This window comes from Theropithecus gelada, chromosome 6 (genome assembly GCF_003255815.1).
Source record: "Theropithecus gelada isolate Dixy chromosome 6, Tgel_1.0, whole genome shotgun sequence".
NCBI classification, from domain to species: Eukaryota; Metazoa; Chordata; class Mammalia; order Primates; family Cercopithecidae; genus Theropithecus; species Theropithecus gelada.
The window spans coordinates 98,031,072-98,056,245 of record NC_037673.1 but is presented as its reverse complement, the minus strand read 5'-3'; positions in this window follow the sequence as shown (position 1 = coordinate 98,056,245).

Here is a 25,174-nt window from a genome sequence, read left to right as displayed (position 1 = left end):
ACTTATCAACAAGAAATACAGATAATTTAGCCAACATTATTATCTTAACAAAATGGTAATTAAGAAACCACTCTTAACTATATGACTGTCTGGTAGTTAATGCCTTTTTGTAGCATTTTTAAAAACCTCATAAAATAGAAATTTTGATGACAGACTCAAGGTATTCATGGCCTGAATTTTAGCCTAAATACAAGGATACAAATCAGTGAACTAGATAAATCTGACTGGAAAAAAAGAAGACATATCGTTATTTTCTAATCATTCCTTCTTCCATGAAAGGAAAGCTTCTTTTAACTTTAACTTTTACTCTTGTTGATAAAGTAATGTTTATTTTTATTTAGATTATAATTGAACAAAATCCTGTCATAAATTTGTGGTGGGAAATATTCTCAAGATAAACTTAGAAATACAGAGTTCTTCTCCATACCCTTCTGGGGATCCCCTAATTTGTCACTTTGCTGGTAATCCCTTAATATGTTTCTCAGTTAGGTTTAAGAGGGAACACAACTCCTTTGTTATCTTGAGCTCGACTCTGTGGCAACCTTTCATGAGGAAACTTGTTTGAATTTTCCCATGTTGAAGTATGGTTTTAAGTATTTGGTATCTGCACTTGCATAAATCTCTTATCCAGTAAAATTTTATTACAGACTTTATATTTATAGACATTATATTTGGTTCCTAAAATTGGATTTGATACATCAAGTTACATATAATTTTAGACAGCTTGCTTACTTAAATTAGGGTGTTAAATTATCTGCTTACTTTAGGAAGATTTTTAAATAAATTTATTATAAGTTCACTTATGGAAAGAAAGACATTCAAATACTAGATAGGTGAATTTCAGTTTCTTTCATCTCTCTTCAATTTTTAAAATTATTATATTGCTAGAAACAGTAGTTTGGTCAATATTGTTCAAAGGTATAATGTTCCTGTTATTATGTATTCTTCCTTGGAATATAAGGGTATCAGTACTTTCTCCTATTTAGTTTATTATCCTATCACAGTTGCTGATTAAAATCTTGAATGTTACTTTAAGTTTGTCTTGTCTTAAAAGACTACTTCAAAATCTGAAAGCTCATTTCTCTCTGGCTCAGCCCAGCTCTTAACAGTAATGTTTTTCTCCTGAATTAATGACATTTCCCCACCCTGTGCCCCGTGGTAAACTGCTTAGATTCCCATCTTTTACATTAAGAAGTAGATATGCTCAAATACGATTTTCAGACATCATAATCTTTGTTCACAAGAGAGGCATAGTACAGGATCCAATATTCTGTAAGCCATGAGAGTAATCAATTATATTATGCACTTTGAACAAAAGCTGAAGCAAAGCAGAAGCAAAATGGAAGTCAGAATCTGATGGACAACTCAAGGTATTATTATTTAACTACCCACTTAATCCCAGAAATCTAAATCAAGGAGGTTAGGTAAAGGTTCTTATTGGAAAAGAGTCCATGAGAAAACCAAGGCAATAGTGTAGTAGAGGGTTCCTAAAACATTTAATACCTGTGTAGGTGCATGAATGTCTTTGGGATATCAGTCTCAAACAAGAATTTGGGAACACTGGCTATTTTCTTTCGGACAACTACTAATTACATATTGATGATGCCATGAACTAACTGAAAACATCTGGTCCAGCTGGGAGCAAAGTCAGGAGTCCACTTTCTGTAAATGAAATTTTATTAAAGAGAACATAGGATGTATATGATCCTGAAATGAAAAGGTCAGACAGAGAATGGTGATGATGACAGAAATGGCACCAATTAGGGACTGACTTTTCTCACAAAGCAGAAAGTCTTGAGCAGACCGTTTGGAGTTGGTTCAGAGGCTCAAAAATTAAGGACTTGGTATTTTTCTGTCTTTCTCTTTTGCCATCCTCAACATTTGACTTCCCTTGTCATAGTCACGGATGATCCAGGCTTTTTTTCTCCTCATTATAGGCATAAAGAAAGGGAGAAAGGAGAAGAGCCAAAGACAGCCATGAAAAAAGTCACATATTAAAAGTCCTATCCAGTGGCTTTGTTTACATGCTTAAACTCATTGTCCTAAACTGTCACTTGAAGTTCCCTAGTGACAATGAAACTAGAAATGTAATTTTGAAGTACACGTGTCATCATTGTAAAAGAACAACAACAACAACAAAAACACTGGGGTTACTTAAAAAAAAAAAAAAAGGGAATGCATGGTGGATAATCAACAAACTATATCTGCCACAATTATAGAAATTTTGTTTTCTAAAAGTTGGTAAGAAATAGGCATATTGGTCATGTGACAGGCATTTAAAAAGTGTGTAAATTTCAGGGACAGAAGAAAAAAATTTTGCTTGAAAGAAAATGTGTGGTGCAGAGAGAAGGAACACTTAATTTCAAAATGCTTAATTACCAAAGAATTAAGGATCAGTCCCAGCATTTTGGGAGGCCAAGGCAGACGTTTGAATCCAGGATTCAAGGGCAATATGGCAAAACCCAGTCTGTACAAAAAAAAAAAAAAACAAAAATTAACTGGGAATCGTGGCTCCTACCAGTTGCTTGGGAGGCTGAGGTGGGAGAATCACTTGAACCTGGAAGGTCGAGGCTGCAGTGAGCTGTGATTGTGCTACTGCACTCCAGCCTGGACAACGGAGCAAAACTCTGTTCAAAAAAAAAAAAATTGGCAAGTTCAAAAGGAAGTGTTTACTTGTAATAGAGTAGCCCTTGGAGTGGTAGGAAAAAATATTTATTTATTTACTTAATTTATAACATTGTCTTACTAGAAAATAATTTGTTATCAAAATTCCAAACTTCAACAAGAATAAAAGGAAGAAATGCAAATGATTTTATCTTTGACATCATATATCCTTTCTAGATAAAAGCTAGTGCAAAAGGATTATAGCTAATCAGATGATTATACAACAAACACTATATGTGAAAATGCACAACTATTTCTGATACTTAGACTTGAGAAAAGAAATTCCCATTTATTATTAAAGAAAATAATATTAACAATAATAATACTGAGTGCTTGCTGACTGTTAAAAATTGTTCTATGCATTTCATATGAATTAGCACAATTAATTTTAACATCAGTCATGTTATATAAATACTCTTGTTTCTTTCATTTGTACAAATAAATAATGATGCACATACCAAGGTCACCAAACTAGAAACGATGCAATTTAAAGAAACACTTCAGCAGCAACAGTCTTATAATGAATAGGAGTTTCATCCCCCAATGTGTACTGATAACGTACGTCTAGAGAGCAGTTCAATAAAACCAATTACATATCATGTGAAAGCAATGTCTTCAGGTCCACAGTTTCTGGTGGTCTGGCCTAATGCATTTTAAAGTCTTTAAAGGAATAAATGACTCCATATCTGGCAAGCATGCCAGATACACAATTATTTCAAACAAGTTTTAAGTAAATATCGAGGCACAGTGATTTTGAAGACATACCTTCAGAAATATTCCTGTTCTGCCTATGTTGACAATTAAGTAAGATTCATATCGTTTGTTAGCTAACTAGGCTAATGAAGCATGATACAGATGAGTGGTCGACAACCTGGCAGCCAGGAGACCCCTGATGAACTGAGATGTGAGGCTCAGATGTCCCCTGAGGTTTGAGAAATCCATGTATTCACTAAGCATTTCATTTGACTTTTAAATTTAGATCCCCTAATATGAAAGCATAAAAAACTCATGTGAATACTATTTTAATTAATAAAATAAAAATAATTTAAAAATTGAATTAACAGCAGGTTCTTAATAACGATACATTTTCCCAATGAAAATTGTCAACAAAATTGATGATATTCGTTTTTATATTTAAAAAGATAAGGAACTACTGATATTAACATCTAGATTTCAATCAAGTTGACATGTTAGAATATCCCTGTATAGTCAGGACAATAAACAAATTGATTTATTTCTCAGAATTTAAAACATATAAAATGTTTAAAGACTATTAATATCCATATATAAAATAAGTAACTATTTGTTCACCACTTAAAGAAATTACATTTTACAGATACCCATTCCTCTTGGCTCAGAGACACTCACTGTTCTGAATTTGAGTATGTTGTCTATTACTTTAAACTTTACCATATATGTTTGTGTCTTTAGGTAACAGATGAAATGTTGCATGTTCTTAAATATTACATAAGTGATGTCAGATGAATCATGTTATGGAATTTGTCAGTAAACATTTCTTTGACATACATCCATTTTGATATGTGTAGCTCTAGTTTATTAATTTTGATTGTTGTATTGTATTTCCACTTCATAAATTTAAAATTATGTATTTTCTATTGATGTACATTTCAATTCTATTTTTTTTTTTTTTTTGAAATGGAGTCTCGCTTTGTCGCCCAGGCTGGAGTGCAGCAGCGCGATCTCGGCTTACTGCAAGCTCCGCCTCTGGGGTTCACGCCATTCTCCTGCCTCAGCCTCCCGAGGAACTGGAACTACAGGTGCCCGCCACCACGCCCGGCTAATTTTTTGTATTTTTAGTAGAGACGGAGTTTCACCATGTTAGCTAGGATGGTCTGGATCTCCTGACCTTGTGATTCGCCCGCCTCGGCCTCCCGAAGTGCTAGGATTACAAGCCTGAGCCACTGCTCCCAGCCATTCTTAAAAATATCTTGCTGTAACAAACAATTCTGTTAGGAATTTTCTCCTATAACTCTTTTGAAATTCGTGAGTAAATGCTTTGAGAGAAAACACATCCAGTCATACATCCATGCACAAATACATACATACTACTACACACATACATATATCCATATAAGAGTTCCTGTGTAATAAGATATGCATCTCTTCAATGTTATAAACTATTTCCAAAATGCTCTTGAAAATTGAATTATCAGGGGAGGAATATCAAGATAAGGAAATAGAAAACTCCACTGATTGTTCCTGCAAGTATACCAAGTTAACTATCTACACAGAAGAAAACATGCTGATAAGAAGCAAATATCAGGTCAGCACTCATAGTACCTTGTTTTAACTTCACATTCACCAAAAGAGTCACAGAAGAGATAGAAAAAACAATCCTGAATCCTGGACACCACCCCTCCCCAACCTCGGGCAGTGGCCACATTTTGCAGAGAGCATCTCAGTGCTGGGAGAGGGAGAATACAAGAAACCAGACCAAACTCATCTGACACCCACCCAAGGAAGGGTCATTTAAACCAGCATTAGCCAGAGGGAAATCATCAATCCCACCTGTCCAAACTTGATTGCATGCAAGGCCTGCAGCATTCTGTGTCTCAAAGTAAACTTTAAAGCCAGTCTAGGCCATAAGAACTGCAACTCTTAGGCTAGTCCTAGGGCTGAGCTAAGCCCAAAGACAGTGGACTGAGGGGGCATAGGACATACTGAAACACCAGCTGGGGCAGACAAGGGAGTGCTGGCATCACCCCTCCACTAATCCCAGGCTGCACAGCTCCAGGTTTCAAAGAGACTCATTCCTGCCACTTGAGGAGAGGAGAGGAAGAGTGGGGAGGATTTTGTCTTGCATCTAGGATACCAGCTCAGCTACAGGAGGATAGAACACCAGTCAGACTTGTGAGGCCTTCGCATTCCAGGCCCTAGGTCCTAGACAACATTTCTAGACACACTGGGCCAGACAGGAGCCCACTGCCTTGAAGGAAAGAATCCAGTCCTGACAGCATTCATCACCTGTTAACTGAAGACCCCTTGGGCCTGAATAACCAGCACCAATACCCAGGTACTACACTGAGGGTCTTGGTTGAGACTCTGAGACTTGCTGGCTTCAGATAAGACTCAGCACATTCCAGCTGTGGTGGCTGCAGGGCAAAACTCGCTCTGCTTCAGAAACGCAGAACGAAAAGTAAAGGGGACTTTGTCTTGGACCTTAGGTACCAGAACTGCCACAGGGGGCAAATCACCAAGCAGACTCTGGGGTCCCCAGTCCCAAAACCTGACTCTTAGACAGCATTTCTGGAACTATCCTGGGCCAGATGGGAGTCCACTACCCTGAGACTTGAGTCCCAGGCCAGGCAGCATTCATGACAAGCTGACTTAAGAGACCTTGGGCCTTAAGGGAACATTAGTGGTAGTCTGTCAATATTCCTCATGGTCTGGGATGGTGGTGTCTACAGAGTGAGGCTCCTCTGCCTTTGGAAAAAGGTGAGAAGAATGGTAAGGACTGTGTCCTGCAGTTTGAGGGCCAGCTAAGCTGAAACACAGTTTGACTCTAGTCCCTGAATCCTGGATGGCACTTCTGAACCCACCCAGGGCCCGAGGGACCTCACTGCCCTGAAGGGTAGAATGTAGGCCTGGCTGACTTTGCCATCTGGTGATTGATGTACCCCAGACCCTTGAGCAAAAGTAGGCAGTAGCCAGGGAGTGGTTAAAACAGGTCTTGAATGAGACTCAGTGTTTCACTGGCTACAGGTCTGACCCAGTGCAGTCTTTTTTTTTTTTTTTTTTTTTTTGAGACAGAGTCTCGCTCTGTTGCCCAGGCTGAAGTGCAGTGGTATGATCTCAGCTTACTGCAAGTTCTGCCTCCCAGGTTCATGACATTCTCCTGCCTCAGCCTCCCAAGAAGCTGGGACTACAGGTGCCTGACACCATGCCTGGCTAATTTTCTGTATTTTTAGTAGAGATGGGATTTCACCATGTTAGCCAGGATGGGCTGGATCTCCTGACCTTGTGATCCGCCTATCTCCGCCTCCCAAAGTGCTGGGATTACAGGCATGAGCCACTGTGCCTGGCCCCCCAGTGCAGTCTTAGTAGTAGCCAGAAGGGTCCTTGTGTCACTCTGCCACTAGCTTTAGGTTGCTCAGAACAGAGAGAGAGAGAGACTCTGTTATGTTTGGGAGAATGTAAGAGAAGAGAACAAGAGTCTCTTCCTAGTAATCTAGAAAATTCTCCCAGATCTAGCAAAGACCATCAAGCCAGTCCCCTTACGAGTTCACAAGAACCACAGTGTTACTGGGGTTGGGGTGCCCTCTAAAGTAGATACAGTTTAGATCACAACACCCAAGACTGTCCAAATATCTGGAAAGCCTTCCCAAGAAAGATGGATGCAAAAAAGACCAGACAGTGAAGACTAGAATCCCTAACACTTCAATGCCCAGATATTGAAGAACATCTACTAGCACCAACATCATCCAGGAAAACATGAACTCAAAAAATGAACCAATTCTAGAGAAACAGAGATAGGCAGCCTTTCAGACAGAGAATTCAAAATAGCTATGTTGAGGAAACTCAAAGAAATTCAAGAAACCAGGGAAGGAATTCAGAATTCTATCAGATGTATTTAACAAAAAGATTGAAATAATTAAAAAGAATGAAGCAGAAATTCTAGAGCTGAAAAATGCAATTGGCATAACAAATAATGTATCAGAGTCCTTTAATAACAGAATCAATCAAGGAGAAGAAAGAAATATTGAGCTTGAAAACAGGCTACTGGAAAATATGCAGTTAGAAAAGACAAAAGAATAAAAAGAATGTAAAACAATGAAGCCCACCTACAGGATCTACAAAAGAGCCTGAAAGGGGCAAATCTAGAGTTATTGGCCTTAAAAAGGAGGTAGAAAGAGAGATAGGGGTAGAAGTTTCACTCAAAAGGATAATAACAGGAAACTTCCCAAACCTAGAGAAAGAAACTCACAAAGGTCAAGGATAAAAAAAGGATCCTTGGCTGGGCATGGTGGCTCATGCCTGTAATCCAAGCACTTTGGGAGTCTGAGGCTGGAAATCACTTGAGGTCAGGAGTTCGAGAACAGCCTGGCCAGCATGGTGAAACCCCATCTACTAAAAACACAAAAATTAGCTGGGTGTGGTGGCAGGCACCTGTAACCCCAGCTACTCAGGAGGCTGAGGCAGGAGGATCACTTAAACCCAGGAGGCTGAGGCTTCTGTGAGCTAAGATCGCACCACTGCACTCCAGCTTGGGTGACAGAGCAAGAGCAAGACTCTGTCTCAAAACAAAAAAAAAAAAAAAAAGAAGAAGAAGAAGGAAAAAACCCTTGCACAAAGTCATTTCACAAGTCATTTCACAATGGCAAGAATACAAGTTCAACATCTTCCCTCACTAGAGTAAAGAAAAAAATTTCCTTGGGGGCTCAGAAAACTCAAAATAACACAACTACAAACTCAAATATATATATATATACACACACACACACACACACATATATATCCTAAAATTAGAAACAAATAACATACAATGGAGCGCCAAAGTCTGACTATAGACTGTAGACTTTTTAAGTGGAAATCTTACAGGCCAGGAGAGAGTGGCATGACATATTTGAAGTACTGAAGGAAAAAATCTTTTACCCTAGAATAGCATATCTGATTAAAATATCCTTTATACTTGAAAAAAAAATACTTTTCCAGACAAACCAAAGCTAAAGGATTTCATCAATGTCAGGCCAGTCCTACAAGCAATGCTAAAGGGAGTAAGTACTTCAGTGAAAAAGCAAAGGACATTAATGTGTAGTAAGTAATTACCTGAAGGTACAAAACTAACTGGTAATAGAACGTACACAGAAAAACAAAGACTATTATAACACTGTAACTGTGATGTGTCAACTACTCTTATTCTAAGCAGAAAGACTAAATGATGAATAAATCAAAAATAATAACTACAACAGCTTTTTTAAAACAGTCAGTACAGTAAGAAATAAATGGAAATAACAAAAAGTTAAAAAGTGGAGGGACGAAGGTAAGCATAGATTTTTTATTAGTTTTCCTTTTGCTTGTTTTTTGATACAAATAGTGTAAATTGTTATCAGGTTGAAATAACGGGTTATAAGATAATATTTGCAAGCCTCATGGTAACTTCAAACCAAAATCACAATAGATATATAAAAAATAAAAATACAATGGATAAACAACAAATAAAAAGCAAGAAACTAAATCATACCACCAGAGAAAAATCACCTTATCTAGAGGAAGACAGGAAGGAAAGAAAGAAGAAGGGTAAAACCAGAAAACAACCAGAAAACAAATAACAAAATGTCAGGAGTAGGTCCTTACTTATTAATAATAACATTGAATCTAAACGGACTAAACTCTCCAGTCAAAAAACACATCCTGGCTGAATGTATAAAAAAAAAAAAACAAACAAAAAAACAAGACTCATTGATTTGTTGCTTACAAGAAACACACTTCATCTATAAAGAAACACATAGACTGAAAATAAAAGGATGGTAAGACATATCCCATGCCAATGGAAACTGGAAAAGAGTAGGCATCATTATACCTAGACAAAACAGATTTCAAGACAAAAGCTGTAAGAAGAGACAAAGAAGGTCACTATATAACAATAAAGTGATCAATTCAGCAAGAAGATACAACAATTTTAAATATATATGTACCAAACACTGGAGCACCCAGATATATAAAGCAACTATTGTTAGAGCTATGGAGAGAGATAGGCCCTGAGACCATAATAGCTGGAGACTTCAACACCCTACATTCAGCATTGGACAGATCCTCCAAACACAATATCAAGAAATAAAGTGCAGACTTAATCTGCACTACAGACCATATGGATCTAACAGATATTTACAGAACATTTCATCCAAGAGCTGCAGAATACACATTTGATTACTCAGTATATGGATCATTCTCAAGGATAGATCATATGTTAGGTTACAAAACAAGTTTTAAAGCATTCAGAAAAATTGAAATAATATCAAGCATCTTCCCTAACCACAACAAAATAAAACTGAAAATTAATAACAAGAGGAATTTTGGAAACTATACAAATAAATGAAAATTAATCAATATGCTTCTGAATGACCAGTGGGGTCACTGAAGAAATTAAGAAGAAAATTGAACAATTTCTTGAAATAAATAATAATGGACACATAACATACCCAAACCTATGGGATACAGCATCAGCATTGCTAAGTGGGAAATTTTAGCTATAAGTGCCTACATCAAAAAGGTGAAAAATCTTCAAATGAACAATCTAATGATGCATCTTAAAGAACTGGAAAAACAAGAGCAAATCAAACCCAAATTTAGTAGAAGAAAAGAAATAATAAAGATCAGAGCAGAAATAAGTGAAATTGAAATAAAAAATGCAACAGATGAATGAAACAAGAAGTTTTTTTTTAATGGTTAAACAAAACTGACAAACTTGAAAAAAGAACAAAACTGGGGGAATCACATTACCTGACTTCAAATTACACTACAGAGCTGTAGTAACCAAAACAGCATGGTACTGGAATAAAAACAGACACATAGACCAATGGAACACACTAAAGAACCCAGAAACAAATCCATATATCTGCAGCAAACTCATTTTTAACAAAGGTGACAAGAATATAAGCTGGGGAAAAGACAGTCTCTTCAATAAATGGTGCTGGGAATACTGGATATCCATATGCAGAAGAATAAAACTAGATCCCTACCTTTCACCATATACAAAAATCAAATCAAAATGGATTAAAGACTTAAATACAAGACCTCAGTCTATGAAATTACTATAGGAAAGCATTGGGAAAAGTCTCCAGGACATTGGTATGGGCAAAGATTTCTCGAGCAATATCCCACCAGCACAGGCAACCAAAGCAAATATGTACAAATGGGATCACATCAGGTTAAAAAGCTTCTGTACAGCAAAAGATACAATCAACAAAGTGAAGAGACAACCCACAGAATGGGAGATAATATTTGCAAACTACTCAACTCTTATAGCATTTATTTATAAGACACTTTTCTGCTTATTTCCTGCTAGATGTAGCTAGTTATGCCTTTATTATATGTTTTTGTTGCTTGAAATAAATATTATGCTCCTTGAGAGACGGAACACTATTTTATTCCTCTGAATAGTCTCTCCTTCAACTACGTATGTGCCTTTCTCTCTGTTGTAAATAAAATATAAGATCAAGTTTATTCTTCAGAATAATGTTCAATATTTATTTTTTCTTTTACTTTGCATCAAGTATTCTATAATTTGTCTGATTCCATAGTGCCAATATTAATATTCTATTTTTTTATGAATGTATTTTACAATGCCTTTTGTTTCTAACAGCATTGGAAATAGCAGGGACCTTTTCTTTTTTTTAATGGTGAAAGAAATTGGATGACCTAGGGAAACAGGATTTACTTGTTCCACAAACTGATACTGAATAGCCTATGCCAATGCGTTATTCCTTGTCTCTTCCTTGTCTTCTTCCTTGTCTCTAAGACAAAAGGAAAACAGATTGTGTTACTTCTTTCCCATGAACTGATGAAAGGAAGCTTATCAGTTCTTAAAGTTTTTTTAAATGTGAATTTTATAGGAAAATAATTGCAAAACATAATAAGCATCATCCTTAATAGCAGGTATGCAGAAGCTGTACAAATGTTTTTCATACCATATTGTAGTTGGCAAAAAAAAAAAAAAAAAATGACCCCCCAAATCTGTCTGTGCCTTAATTCCCAGAACCAACAAATATGTTCCATTAAATGGCAAAAACCATTTCTGCCTTTGAAGATAGAAGACTAGGAGCCAAGTAATAGCGACACCTTGATTTTAGTCCAGTGAGACACATTTGGACTTCTGACCTTCAGAACTGTAAGATAATAATTTTTTTTTTTTTTTAAGTCACTAGTTTGTGGTCATTTGCTGAAGCAGCAATAAGAAGTCAATACAATTGTCATATTTGTTTTACAAAATTTGGGGAAACGGCACTGTCACAGAGATAGTATTCATCAAATACTCTATTTGCATCCTCCACTTAACATTTTCCATTCCTTTTGAAGTAAGATATTACTAATTCTGGTGAATGAAATGTGAGCAGAAGTGAAATGGGTCACTCTTCAGATTCACTTTTTCTGCTACTACATCTGTAATGTCTCAGATAGTACAACTACAAGAAGATAGATCCTTACTCAACCTGAGCTTCTAAGTGAAAATATATAGCATACCAACCACCCTTAAACCCTTATTGAACTTGCACTGGAGCTAGAAATTGTTTGTTTGTTTGTTTCATTATTATGTTAAGGCAACTCAATGTTAAGGCATTGAGGAGTAATGTGTTACCGTAATGTGACATAATATAGCATGTCCTAAAAAATACAGACACTAAATTATAGCTTAGTAAAGATATTTTACTCAGGAGCTGATTTCTCTCATTTCTAGAGTTCTGGCCTGGAGACAGGGCTTAAAAAATTTAGAATACTTCATGGCAATCATTCCCTTTAAACTGCTATATTTCATCTGTATTTATAGCACACAGATTTGTAATTCTAAATTGTGTTTTCTGGTTAGTACCTGAAGTTAAAAATGTGTATCTGATTTATAATAAAAGAGTCTTTTTTAAAAATAGAAGATGCAACTATATGTATTTTTTTGTCATACTTTAAGTTCTGGGGTACATATGCACAACGTGCAGGTTTGTTACATATGTATACATGATGCAACTATATGTATTAAATAGGCCGTCTATTTTTGTCTCAAGGTAATCCCATCTCCTCTTGGAAGTGCCCAGGGCAGTCTATGACAATGCCTGGCAAGGGGCCAATAATTTTCTGTTTTGAGCCTCTCATGCCGAAACAAATACTTTTTGACAATTCAGAGTTACCTGCCAGAGAACTAAAAGTTATTATTTTATATTAGGCTAGCTTTTAAAGGCAAGTTGTTGTCATTTGACCAAGTCAATTGTCGATGAACTTTAGTGTGAATCTGTTACTTGAATGAGTAAAGATGACCCTTAGCTTGTTTATTTCTTCACAGCAGTCTACAATCTGTGAACTCAAAAGCCTACCAGTGGCAAACTCAAATTTTTACATATCCAGTTGTTTTCAACATAAGCCAAATGCTTAGCCATTTAGAGCCTGCCTGCTTTGCATATCTCAGGAAACTGCCCAACATCTGCTAGCCATAGATAAGATCAACCGTGTAGCTATAAAATATCCCAAGCTGCTTCTGCCTTTTGCAGTTCTCTGACCCAGACTCACTGCTGGAGTGCTGCGTAGCATTACCCACACATGCAATATCTCTCTATGATCCCCTCTCCTCAATGAGTTTCCTTGCCCTCATCCCTTACCCTCGTAAATGCTATATAGCCTTTGGATGGTATCATGCTGTGGGGGACTTTGCACACATGAAATCCTGTCAAAATGTTGCCAAATAAAGCTCATGTCATATCATTTGCCTTGATCAGCCCTGAAATTTCTCTAAATCACTACCGACTCTTACAGAATGATTTTATCTATCATTAGGCCCACTAAATGCTAATTTTCAAAAGTACCTCAAAGTAGCTGAAAGAATTTACTAGTTAAATACGATTACTTAATATTATTATTTTGATTATGGTGAATAACCACCCCCCAAAATGTGGTATCACTTTGACATAGATGTTAAGAAGTATTTTTTTCTTATTGTTTTATTTTTATTCTTTTTTAAAGATGGGGTCCCTGTCACCTAGGCTGAAGTGCAATGGCGTGATCGTAGTTCCCTGCAGCCTCAAACTCCTGGATGCAAACAATCCTCCCACCTCAGCCTCTTGAGTCACTGGGACCACAGGTGTGAGCCACTGCACCTGGCTAATTCATTTTTATTTTTACTTATGTATAGTGGAGCCTTGCTTAGTTACCCAGGTTGGTCTCAAACTCTTGGCTCCAAGAGATCCTTCCTTCCTGGCGTTCCAAAGTGCTGGAATTGCAGGTGTGAGCCACTGTGCCCAGCTGCATTTTTTTCTTAAATTTATTTGGCAATAGGTTCAGATGCTTTGTAAAAGTTTGTCCTGGCTTATAACTATTTCATTAGTAAAAATATAACTACTATTTTACAGGGCTTTGTGAGTGCATTATAGTGCAGTGACTAGGACCATAGACTGTCTCTGAGAGTCCAGGGTTTAAATTCCAGTTTGTCACTTAATTATGTAACTTTGGGCTAGTTATCTAACTTCTTTAAACCACTTTCTTCATTGTAAAAATAAAAGTAATAATTGTACAGAACCATGTGTTTTAGTTATCTATTACTGTATAACAAATTAATCTAAAACTTAGTAGCTTAAAACAACAAGTATTACTGTGTAACAAGTTAACCCAAAATTTAGTGACTTAAAACAACATTTATCATCCCAGATTCTATGGATTAGTAATCTGGATGCAGTCTATCTGAGTTCTGCGGCTCAGGGTGTCCCAGGAATGGAATCAATGTGTCACCTATAAATGTAGTCAACTTAATGTTTAAGTAGGGAAGAATCTTCTTCCTCGCCCACTAATATGGTTGTTGGAAGGATTCAGTTCCTCAGAGTTGTTGGACAAAGGGCCTCAGCTCCTCACTGGCTGTTGACTGGAGGCCTCCTTCAGTTCTTTGCCATGTGGGCCTCTCCATAGGACAGTTCATATGGCAGTAGCTTCATCAGAGCCTTAAGCAACAAGAGCCACAGGCCAGGAGTAGTAGCTCATACCTATAATCCTAGCACTTTGGAAAATCAAGGTAGGAGGATCGCTTGCTTGAGCCCAGGAGAGCCAAGATCACACAACTGTACTTCAGCCTAGATGACAAAGTGAGACTCTGTCTCAAAAATAAAAATAAAAATAAAAATAAAAATAAAAACAAAACTTCCCATAACTTTTTTTTTATAAAACTAAATTACAACTTTACTCTGATTTCACCACTTTCTCTACCAGTGGAAATATTTTTCTGTTCCAAGGATCCAATCCACAACATCACATTGCATTTAGTTGTCATGTCTTCCTCGTCTTTTTGATCTACAAGTATTCTTGAGGTTTTTTTTTTTTTTTTTTTTTTTTTTTTTTTTTTTTTTTTGCATTTCCAAATCTTGATACTTTTGAGAAGGACTGGTAGTTACTTTGTAAAATGCCTCTCAATTTAGGTTTGCTTTATATTTTTTTCAGGATTAGGCTGAAATTTCGCATTACAGGAAGGATAACACAGAAGTGGTTTGCCCTTTGTATCATATCATGGAGTACATGATGTCAATACGTATTACTAGTTCTGTTGACTTTGATGATGGTCAAGGTTATAGCTACCCATTTTCACTTCAATAAAGTTGCTATTTTTTTTTCATCTCACCACTTTTGACATGTTCTGTTTGTTAGAAATAAGTCACTAGGTCCAGCCAGTACACACAAGGGGAGAGGATGACGGAGGGCATGAGTGCCAGGAGGCATGTTTCATTGACAGCCATTTTAGAAGCTGTTTGCCACATCATGGAAGGTGTTGGGGGAAGGTTAGGACACAATGATACAGATCAAGGACTTAGTGTGTTACTGTTGAAATAAACGGTAGCTATCATAATGATCCGTACAATGATATCTGTTTTATGGATCACTTTCACACTGATTCATTTTATTTAATACATGTTTATCGGACCCTAACTGTGCTAGAACTGGAAGTATAAAGCTATTCTGGTTTAGGAAAGAGATAATAATAAATATATTAAAAAAATCTAAATTATTTTAAAAGATACAAGTAAGAAAAGTAAGCAGGACAAGATGACAGAGAGAGAGAGAGAGAGTGTGTGTGTGTGTGTGGGTGTGTGTGGGGGTGTGTGTGTGTGTGTGTATGGGTATGACCATTTCAATCAAGTCAGAGAAAGCCTCCATTTTACAAGATCCTGAGAGAAGAGCAAATTCAAAGTCTACAAGACAGGAAAGAGTTGGTCATGTTGAAGGAAGGAACAGAACATCCTTATAATAATGTATATTGAGAAAAGGGTAAAGTAGTATGAGATAAGGTTGGAGACGTAGGCAAGGGCTAAATATACAGGGCTTCGTAGGCCACAGGCATGGCATTTTATTTTATTCTGTGTACAATGGAAAGGATCGGAGGGTTTTATGAAAGATCTTTTTTTTTTTCAAATTTTATGTTTTCAAATTTTAGTTTAATTGAAAAATTACACAAAAGTTGCAAGAATAGTACAAGGAAATTTCACATATCATTTACTTGGTCTTTCCAATTATTTATATTTTGTCACATTGATAGTTTCCTATTCTTTATCTATGTATTGAAAGTAAATTTGAGATATCACATCTCTTTACTTAAAAAACTTAAGTATGTGTTTCCTAATAATATAAACATTCTTTTACATTATCACAGTATAATTATCAAAATCAGAAAACTTAATAATTCTATTACTTAATCCACTCTCTATATTCAAATTTTGTCAAATTTCCCACTAACATATTTTACATCTGCTTTTCCTGGTTCAGCATTCATAACAGAATTCTGGTTTTGGATTTAGCTGTGACGTTACTTTAGTTGCCTTCAATCTGAACAGTTTTTCAGTTTTTCTTTGCCTTTTCTGGACCTAAACAATTTTGAAGAATACAGGACAGTTATATTGAAGAATGCCTCTTAATTTTAGTTTGATAATTTCTTATTATTTGATTCAGGCTATGCATTTTTGTCAAGAATGCCACACAGAAGCATGCTATCCTTCTCAGTGCATATTAAGACCCATTGATATCAGTTTGTTCCAATACTGTGGTGTTAATTTTGGTCCCTTGATTAAGATAATCACTATAGTATTTTTCCACTGTTATTGTTATTTTTTCTTTTATAATTAGTATACAATTTGTGGAGGGATATTTTGAGACTATGTAATATCCTGTTCAATCTTTCACCCACTAATTTTAGCATCTTCTAAGTCCATTTTTTTCTGTATTATTAATTGGCATTTTATTGTGCAGAAAGGCTTGTTTATTTACTTATTTTTATTGGTATATATTTATATTGTATATATCCACAGATTTTATTTTTTATTGAATTATAACCCATTGTTAGAATTTTTATATTGATATTTAAATGTTTCTCATGTTTTAAAAGAATCACTGTGAGTTCAATGTGCAACAACAACAACAATAAAAAATGTAGAATTTAAGGAGCCATAGAAGGCTATTAGAGTAGTTTAAACAGAAGATGGGTAACTTAAAGAGTTTAATGGCATTAAAGAGGGAACAAAGTATATGGATATAGGACATACTTCAGAGCTAGTATAAAAAGTGCTTGTTGATGAATTAATATAATATATTAGTCAGGGTTCTCTAGACAAACCAAACCAATAGGATCTCTTTCTCTCTGTCTCGCTCTCTCTCTCGGTGTGTGTATATATATAAAGAGGTTTATTATCAGGAATTGGATCACACATTATGGAGGCTGGCAAGTCCCACATCAGCAGGGTGGGTTCAGCAGGCTGGAGACCCAGAAGAGCTGAGGTCCAGTTCAAGTACAAAGGCAGTCTACTGGAGATTTCTCTGTTGCTTAAGATAGGACAGTCTTTTTGTTCTATTCAGGCCTTCATCTGATTGGATGAGGCCCACCCACGTTGGGAATGCCAATCTGCTTTACTCAGTCTACTGATTCAAATATTAATCTCATCCAGAAACACTTTCACAGACACACTAAAATACTGTTTTTCCAAATATTTTGGCACCCCTTGGCCCAGTCAAATTACGCCATGAGGTCTCATAAAATTAACCATCACATATGAGATGTGAGGAAATATGAATAGTCAAAGGATTTTTATCAGCTTTCTGGCTTTAGTGAGGCCATTTACTAAGATGAGGCTACTGAGGGAAGACGTCACCAAATTGACTGTTCAGCTGAAGCTATTTTCTTATTGAAACAGGAAACGTAAAGAAGATGCTATTTTAAAGTAAAGTGCCTAACAAATACTAGTTAAATCTTCTTGATTTTTAAAAGACTGAATTTATGGCTCTTTGGGCCTGATCTTTATTCATGTATTTAAAAAGTAAATACTGAGTGTCCTTTTCTAGGAGTTTTAGTTCATGGGCCAAAGTCATTTGCACATCTGTACTCCTGGTTTCACACTATTTTGGTTGGGACATACTGTAAAACCTTAAGAACCTGATAGAAAAAAGCAATATCCATGAACTCCAAAGTTCTTTCACCTGGAGGAAACTTTTCACTTCTTTATTCTTTCTTTCCTTCTTCGAAATGATGTTTTGGATGAGAACATTTAGCAAAGAGCCTTTGGGGTTTTGAAGTACCTTCCTCTTGAGAAATCTCAGAAATCCAGAATGAGATACAGAAAAGTTTGATTATATCTCATAACTGGTTCTAAACCAGTAAATTTTAATTTTTTGGGGGTAGAGATATAATCAAACTTTTCTGTATCTCATTCTGGATTTCAAAACTTAAAAGTTTTGATGATAGGTACAAACCTGTTTTGAAAAAATTCACATAAATACAAAGTTTTTTATGTGACTTCAGGTATTTCCCAGACTTCTTGAATGCCTCTATGTACCTTGGTTACATGAGTCCATCAAAGGAAGGTGGAAGGCCTTGGAGCTAGGGTCAGCAGGAGGGCCTCACCGCTAGGAAGCCTGAAGGGTAATAGAGCCAGTACTGGTAGAAACCTGTTAGGGCATGTGGCTGTTAGAAGGGCTACCAATAGGAACTGCATCCTTGGGTAGAGAAATGCATTTGAATCCCAATCCTTGTTGTGGCAGGGAGGAAACTGACCTTGCTATCCTCTCTAAAAATGTATTTTTGATGAAAGAGATCATTGTCAAAACCACTATTTATAGAAAAGGCTGGCCCAGCAAGACGGCTTATGGCTGTCCCAACACTTTGGGAGACTGAGACAGGCAGATCACTTAAGCCCAGGAATTTGAGATTTGCCTGGGCAACACGGTGCAACCCTATTTCTACAAAAAAATTAAAAGTTAGCTGGTTGTGGTGGTGCAGACCTGTAGTCTCAGCTACTCGGGAGGCTGAGGTGGGAGGATCACCTGAACCTGGGGTGGATGAGGCTGCAGTGAGCAGAGATTATGCCACTATACTCCAGCGTGGGTACGGAGTGAGACTCTGTCTCAAAAAAAAAAGTGGGGGTGCAATCTGCTCTATAACACTATACAATCCCAAAGGAGAAATCTGCACACTACAGCATAATTCCATTAGAAAGAAGAGGCCCACCCAGCAATCTTTTTTTCACTACCACTGTGAATCCTCCTCTTTTAGTCTAAGTTATTGTTATTTATCACCATCTTCAAAATATAATTTATACTTTTTTCATTTGTAATTGAAATCTAGATCATTAATGAGCCACATGTCTGCTTATAATAAACACTATCTTACAGGCTTTGCTTTAGACAGGTGTGACTGATTTCTGGCTTAAGCGATGTAAACAAATGTGGTGTGTGCAACTTCCAGGTAGTGCACTTTTTCATTCTTTTCCTTCTTCCTGTTGGATGAAATTCAGATGTAATTTAACAGCAGGAGCTTCAGGAGTCATTCTGGGCCAAAAAATTAATTTGGCAAGTGGAAACCACATATGGTAGAACAATAGACTAGAAGGAGCATGAATCTCTGACTTCTTCGACTACCATACCATCATGAACTGGTTACATCTGGACCTCTTCAAAAGAAAATAAACTTACATTGTGTTCAAAATAATATTATTTTGTTTCTTTTTTGTAACTCACAGCTGAACCTAATACAATTTCCTGATAGGTTTTTGGGCTTCCCAAATCCAGTGCCACACAGGAGCCATGTTAGTATTTTAAAGCAAGAATTAGTCATTTGTCTGTTTAAAAGCTTCCAAATGTTCCTGTGACCTTAATGGACAAAAATACAGTTTGCCTTGGCTAATGAATCCCTTCAGGTTTTGCAGGCTATCTTTAAATTTTCCCAAGCAGATCTCAGTTTCAATGTTAGTTCCTAGACAGGCCTTTCCTTACCACTGGGACTAAAGAAACCATCTGGTCTCTATCTACCATGTGCACCTATTTCGATTGCCTGCCAAGCAGATACAGTTATCTTCAGGTACTTTCATTTTTACTATGAATAGTTTCCCCTAAGCTAGGATATAGAGCTCCATAGGTGCAAGGATGTATCCATTTTATCCTCCTCTGTATACCAAGGCCTTGGTAAAAGAATTTCCATGTAATAGATCCTGAATTTAAGAGTGTGTGAATAACTGAGTGGAGTCCTTCTTATGTGCCAGATACTCTGCCAGGCATATTAATGAATCAACTCATTTAATTGTCACACCACAGTCCTATACCACAGCTGCTATCTTCTCCATTTTACAGAAAAGGAAATTAAGAGAAGTGGAATAACTTGCCCAATGTCACAAAGCCAACAAATGGCAAGGCATCAATATTGTAGATATTGAGATACTTCATTAAGACCTTTTGAAATATATGGTGCCTAGTTTGCTCTTTTACTAAATTCAAACAGATTTTTAAAAATCTATTTTATTTAGGTGTAATTTACACACAAAGCTCACCAATTTAATGGGTATAATTTGATGAAATTTGCAAGAATACAGCAGATCCTCGAATAATGTCACTTTGTTCACCATCATTTTGTTATGACATTGATGAGAAAAAAAGAAAAAATAACTCCCTGCTGGACCCCCTGTGTGGAGTTTGCACATCCTCCCCCTATCTGTGTGAGTTTTCTCTGGCTACCTCTGTTTCCTTCCACATCTGAAAGCCGTGCTGGTTAGGTGAACTGGAGTGTCTCAGTGGTGCCTGTCTGAGAGAGTGTGAGTGAACCTGCAAGCACATTCTGTGGAGGGGGATGGGGTCCTGTCCAGGGCTGCTTCCTGCTTTGCCCCTGTGCTGCCAGGACAGGTTCTGCCCACTCACTACCCTGAACTGGAACAAGCTATAAATAATTATCTTTTGTTTTTATTAATCTTTCTTATACATATGTATAACTCACTTTTTTTTTTTCAGTATTTAACATTAGAAATATTTTGGTCTTTATTTAGAAGTTTGTTGATGTTTCTGTAATCAGAAACATGCGCAGGAACTTATCACTTGTTTATATCAACTAGCCTAAGGTAAAACTGATTTCTTTATACCTCGTTTGGCTTACAGTCACGGTTTCCAAGGGCCCATGGACAACCCTAATTGAGGATTTACTGTACAGTCATGTAACCACAATTATGACACAGAACATTTCCAACACTTAAGTGTACTGGTGAGTATTGGTAAGGGTACAACTGACAAATAAGTGTGTATTATTGAATAGCTAGGTACAATGATATGAAATTTCTTTCCTCTCTCCTTTCTTTATTGTTTAATTTTATTTATTTTAAGTTGAAAATCAGTGAAATTGCTGTTTCAGTGGTATATTTTAGGTTCCTCGTGCAAGTAGATCTGAGATTAAAAGAAAATTTTATTTACTAAAATTTTTAAGTATTTGTGTTTTGCCTTCTATCAAAACAGCCATATTTTTAAAATCTTGACATTTTTATGTGAGGTTCAAATTATATGACAACGCCAGGTTTGTGTTATTCTCTTTGTTCAATCTGTTCTCTTAAAAATATCCAAACTGGTATTCTGGTCCTTACTCTTTTAGGACTCAAAAAACCCCACAACTTTTCTATCTACTATGTAAGAAGCAGGGATTATAATAAATGGGTCCTTTTCTTTCTAAATATTCAGATACAAAGTGCAAACATGTTTGGAGATTATTGAAATTTTCTCCAGGGCACCTATTGGCAGTAGGAAACCATCTTCCAGATCAGCCTCTACTGCCTGCTATCATCCCAAGTATCCAGTAGGCAGTTTTATTTTTCTGCCTTAATTTCACTTCAGAATTTCGGCTACAGCCTTGATTATTTCTCCCCCCAAGGAAATACAGGTATAAACTTCTGAACCATGAAAATCTTAAAACAGTATGTAATTGATTCCAAAACATTGAGACAACAATCATGCTTGAATATTATGACAAATACATCACAGCAACTAATTAATATCCATGCTTACAACATTTTTTGTGCTTATAAAATTCTACACTCACTGATTTCTTTAGGAAGTCTTGCAGGACATCTATTTAGTATAACTTTTATATTCAGGCCTGTTATTTGGGAAAGTCTTGTTGGTGTCCAATTGTATGTGCCTTAGTGTTTTATGACATCTCATCCAACAGATCAGGGTCCCCAACCCCAGGCCAGAGACTAGTACTGGTCCGTGGCCTATTAGGAACAGGGCTGCACGGGAGGTGGTAGTGGTGGGAGACCTAGCATTATTGTCTGAGCTCCACTTCCTGTCCAATCAGCGGGTCATTAGATTCTCCTAAGAGCAGGAACCCTGAACCCTGTTGTGAACTGCGGGCAAGATTGTGCACTCCTTATGAGAACCTAATGCCTGATGATCTGAGGTGGAACAGTTTAATCTTCAGACCATCATCTGCACCCCCACCCCTGCCCACGTCCATGGAAAAATTGTCTTCCACAAAACTGGTCCCTGGTGCCAAAACAGTTGGGGACTTGGGGACGGCTGCCATAGACGATCTCAAAATTAGGTATTATTTTCATTTGCTTCATTCTTGTTTTCTTACTTCCCACCCACAGGATTGAATCTTTGTCTTTCTTCGCTAATACATACTTTGAATGCCTTGGACATATGTGGAGAGCAAGACTCAAGGTAAATAAACAGCACATTAGAAGACTGAGAGGTCTATGTTCTATTCAGTCAAGGAGTGCTGAGAAAGGAAGGTGGTGGAAACCAACAACATCTTAGACGCTGAGCTCATGACTGGTTCCAGTTAGGATAGAACACAGTCTATTTGTTTGCCTGGCCAAGGCCTAGAGGTGGATGTAAGGTTGATAACTAAAGGAATAGGAATTGGGGAAGGAATGTAAGTGCTGTAGTGGAAAGATAAGATAATTCTAATTATGGCTCTGACACAGTAGATTTTTGACAAAAATTTTAACTAACTTTATGTTCTTATCAGTATTTTATAAAATTAATCAATGATTACAGAGTTTAAGCTTCATTGAATTTTAGTTTTGGAGGAGGCTTCAGTGGCTGTCCAACCCAATTCCTATGGTTTGCATGCCTCACACAATATCCCTAATAACTGACCAGCTAGCTACTCTAGTGATAGATAACTCATTATGTATTCAGGCAATCAATCCTATTTTGTATAGCTTTACTTCGCTGGATCTTAGAATTTTTGGTCTCCATACCCCTTTTTACTCTTAGAACTTACTGAGTCTTTCCTAGCTCATGTTTTGTAAAGAAACAAACAAACAACAAAAAAACAAAGCCAAAACTTGTTGAAGATTCCAAATAACTTTTGTTTAATGGAATATAACCTTTGATATTTATTATATTAGAAATTAAATGAGTTGTTTTAATACTAAATTAATTCACTACCAGTAATAAACCCAAAATGCATTAACACTTTTTAAATTAAAAAATTATATTTTCAAAAATTATAGTGAGAAGAATGGAATGGTTTATCTCTTTAAATATCTTTTGAACTTCTGTCTTAATAAAGGGTTCTTATGTTTTCTTTTTTGTGACACAACATGTTAAGCAGTCCCTGGAAAACTCCACTGCACACTTGTAAGAAAATGATGGTTTTGTTGTTTCTTAAAATTTTTTATTGCAGATACTATAGCCACTTAGGTAAGAAAATGAGAGTCTAAAAGGCAAATAACATCCTAGTACTATTTTTAATATAGTTATGAACTTGCAGACCCCTTGAAGGTCTTAGTTGCCTCAGGGGTTCCTGGATCACATTTTGAGAAAAATTGCTCTATTTATAAAGTAATTTTCTTTATATTGAGCCCATATTTTCCTTCTATATACAAGGTACTCATAATCTTAAGATCCATAAAAAAGTAAGTCTGATCACTGTATTAAATGATGCCCCTACTCAAATATTTTATGACAACTATCATGTTAACCACTACACATTTTCTTCAGGATAAAATTTCAAGTTATTTCAACTAATTTTCATATGACAAATTTCATTTTTTTTCATTTTAACTACATTATTAATGGGCTTGCTCGCATTAGCCAATGGTTCTTTTAGTGCAATATTTATAATTCAATAAAATATTTTGGGATAGTCTGAATGATACAGAGAGAAACACATTAACCTGGATTTGATACTTCAATTAATGTCCTTCACGTTTATTTATTTTTGACCTATGTTTTAATTTGCTGATGTTTAGATAAATCTCTCTTACCTTACAGTTTTGATATAAGTTGACTGTAAATTTTTTTTTAACCTATATCAGCTTGTTAGATATGGATCATGGTTTTAGCTTGTTTGTTTCTAATGCTGTTATACAAAGTATTCATAATATTTATGGCAGATACATTGCTATGTGTTTACCAAGTTATTTTACTTTCCTCCTGGCATACAGGACAACTACATAACCAAACCCTCTCATATGTTGGCAGGGCAAGGGACTAAGTTTTGTTCAGTGGCATATGGGCAAAAATACCATACGATATATTTTAATGCTGGGCAGAAACATCTGGCATAAAGATCTTCACCCTGTCCTCACTTTACTTGCAGGAAGAAAATAACCATGAAATGAGAGAATCAGAAAATGGGAGGAACATGGATCTGTGAATTCATAATTTGCAGGAAAACTTTTCAGGAGAGTCATTCTTTATTGTTTTTACCTCATGGGATTGTTTGATAGTCTGTCCTTGAGAGCTTGTTTGGAGGTTCTAGCAGGGAAGTACAGCTACTCGTATACTCTTGAGGGAAGATCCGTCCTCCTCTACTGGAGATGTTTGTCTTAGACCCAGGGCACAGCTTCCAGAGCAACGCACATGGAGTGGTGAGGGAGGAAGGGGACACCCCCCGTAGCCAGTCACATCAGCCGAATCAACCCTGGTGATGAATGGGTTGAAAGATGTTGCAGCCAGATGGCCCTCCCATTCTTGACAGTTTATCCTAATACATGTTCTCAGCGTTTATTAAAGTTCTCTCTCTGTGTTGACACTAATCTGTTATTCAGTCATTGTTTTGTTATAGTCATGAAATCAGAAAGAATTTTCTGTCTCAACTGTACTAACAGTTACTGTCATTTAGCACACATTTATTTATCATAACCACAAGGATAAAAGGTAATTTTGGGTGGATACTATGATGAAGTCTAGACAAATGATGAGTAATTCTGGCACCATAGGATGAGTTGGAATCACTTCTGATTTTCTGAAAGAATTCGTTAGAATTGGTATTAGTTCTTTCTTAAATGCTTGGTAGAATTCACCACTAAAGTCATCTAGCCTAAGACTTTCTTTATGGGAAGGTTTTAAACCAAAAGTTCAATTTCTTTAGTAGATAAAGTCTTCTTTAGATTCTCTATTACCTCCAGAGATCTTTGTGTCTTGTCTTATAAGAAATTTGACCATTTCATCTAACTATCAAATTTCTAGGCCATTTTTAGTGTAAGCATGATTTCCCACTTTTTTTTACTTTTAGTGTATTAGCCTTTATATATAATAATTATTATTTATTTATTTATTT